We start from the raw sequence: 2,851 nt of genomic DNA on the forward strand, positions 1-2,851 counted from the left end.
AGCTCCTTGTCTGTTATACAGCGATTTCCTCTTTTTCTTCTTTCGCAAAAAAGAAAGGAGAAAAGTTGGTAGTAGGAATGATGCACGTATAAAAATATATAAAAATGAATCATATTTAATGTTTAAGGGATGCGATGAGGCTCTGTGACGCCACATTCTTTCCTTCATATACTAGAATGAAACATGGAATTCTAAATAATATTTTATATAAATATATATTATATACATATCAGGGGGTATCTGCAGCCTTATATTTTGAGGGGGCTTGGTTTTTGGAATACATTTTCAAAAAAACTTCAAAAATCCTGAGCTTTTCATAAAAAATTTCAAAAATTAAAGTTCAAAGAATATTTTTTCTTTTAAATTTCAAAATTCGTAACTTTTCACAAAAAGTAAATTTTGGAAAAAATACACAGTTATTCATAAAAAAAAATAATTAAATCCATAGCTTTTCATAAAAAATTTCAAAAATTAAAGTTCACATAATTTTTTTTTTTATAATTCAAAATTCGTAACTATTCACTAAAAAGTAAATTTTTGTAAAAATTTCAAAAATACACAGCTATTCACACCAAAATGATTAAAAAACAAAATTTTTTGGAAAAAAATTTCAAAAATCAATAGCTTTTCATAAAAAACTAAATTTTTTGGATAAACATTTTAAATATTAATTTTTGCATAATTAGCCCAAATGACTTTTTTTTAAGAAAATAAATGTAAACAAAAAAGTTAACCACTATTTTTGTGTAAAATTATAATCTTGATCAAAAAAATTAGAGTAAAAATCAAACAATTAATTGGGGAGCTCCTCCAGCCCATCCCCTATGGTCACCCCTGCATATGTAAATAAAATCTAGTCCATTGTTACTTGTACTTAAGTGTTACCTACTATAAAAGTAGACTAACATGTCTTGGATTATTCTTAAAAAGACTGTAGTACTCTATTTGTCTGGTCCTTATAAATTTGTCTGTCCTTGGACCGGTCCTTATCTATCTTTTATGGTAACTGCAGCTGCTGAAATGACGTAGTTATTAAATTTTTACCCATATATGTTTGTTTTTTGTGTCCTTATACTACTGTATGCTGATTGTTGCATATATTCAACTTAGATGCTAACACATTTTTATCTAATATGTATCTCAAATTTATCAAATTGTAACATTTCTACATCTGAAACAATACTGTCGGTAAGTGTGAAGAGATATTATTATGATTTTGCATCTGCAATTACGCTTAATAGGTAATTAATTACTTATTAGAAAAAAAAAGTTATTTTTCTTTCTTTCATAATATCACTTCTATGAATCATTTCTATGATTCTATGAAAAAAAATGATCAAAAAACCCATTAACACTGATAAATATTTTTTAATAAAACTTTTTAATGGATGTAAGTAAGGTATAAGAATGTTTTTTTACAAAAATGGCTGAGAAAAGGTTTGTGTTCTTATGATCATACAATACAGATTGGATCAGTTCTTTTTAGTTTTTGGTTAATTGGTTGTATTTTGAATATTGACGTCTTTAATGAACACATATTTATATCTAAAATTATATACAGGGTGGTTCAGAATTATAGTTCCTCTGTATTATTCATTTTTTATAGGTTTAATGTTGTTGTACAATTGGCCAATATATCATTCAAGTTGCTTGCTTTGGTTCATAAGAACTTGGCAAGGACGTCTCTTTGCTCATTTGCAGCTATAAGGCACAAAGTCTTCCATAATTTTTGTTCACCCGGCCACTGAAGCTACCATCAGAGAGCCCATGCTGAGATTGGAAGCTGCTAATTTAAGGAGGGGTGAAATATGTTTTTAAGAGAGAGGCAAAAAGTGCTCTCATAATATACACTTCATTTGAAGTGTGATATGAGAGTGTAATTCTAGACCGTCCTATACATATCTATGGTTCCATGAATCAAGATTATGGGTGCACAACAGTTGATGATTCAATTTCATCATTAATTTCCATATCCATCATACTCTACTCACTCATCGGACCATGGATTCCCTTCCTCAAGTGGAATTTTCATCTCGAGCCTTTGCAAAAATTGTTTGTCATTTAGAAAATACTGGAGTTGTGGCATCAACAGGCTCCTTTTGAGCTCTAAAGGGAGCAGTCTTTGTAGTTGTAGACACCTTCCCACTTTTTTATGATGTTATTGGGATGACACCTATGTTAAAAGTAGCTCTGGCTCAGATCAATTCACGCTTCGGGTCGGATAATGACTGCATTATATTTGGAGTGTATCACGCACACAACATACTCTTTTCCAACATATAAGTGGTTGTCTTTAATTAGTGCATTATGGACAAGGTCTCAGAGCATTGTCTTCACCTGGGCCTCTTGGTCATAGTGAACCACATACACCCTAGTTGTGATATGAAGAGAGAAAAGGAGGCCCTGATTGTTTGAAAAGCGGAATTCAATTTGAAATGTAAACTGCGTGACGATGATGATGGTGAAATACTTTCGGAAGACCGGAGTTTGGAGTGTTCAGCTCATCTTGTGAGAAAAAAGACTCCCAAAAACAGATGATAGATTTTGAAAACTATTTAGTCTATCCAAACCTCTATTATGATTTTATGAGTAAGATCTTTAGAAACGATTGATATTACATATTTATATTCTAATATACCTGATTTCAGATGAGCTCATTTTTTTTTTTTTTTTTGTCTATGAATCCTTGTTTCCTATTTGCACAACACGATTGTTTTATTTATATCTGAATCCACTTTGTTTTCTTCACTATATCCAATGTTTCATCATAGTTTCGATACATTTCTTAATAATTAATGGAATTGTGTTTTTAAAAGATCTCCTTCCTGATAATACGGTATAATTTCCATTT

General features: G+C 30.3%; 1 pseudogene; it reads left to right on the top strand.

Moving 5' to 3' along the window:
• The first annotated feature begins 2,001 nt into the window (after window positions 1–2,001).
• On the top strand, window positions 2,002–2,612 carry LOC121113885 (ER membrane protein complex subunit 8/9 homolog; annotated as a pseudogene).
• Window positions 2,613–2,851: the final 239 nt, after the last annotated feature.

This window comes from Lepeophtheirus salmonis, chromosome 2, assembly GCF_016086655.4.
Source record: "Lepeophtheirus salmonis chromosome 2, UVic_Lsal_1.4, whole genome shotgun sequence".
NCBI lineage: Eukaryota > Metazoa > Arthropoda > Copepoda > Siphonostomatoida > Caligidae > Lepeophtheirus > Lepeophtheirus salmonis.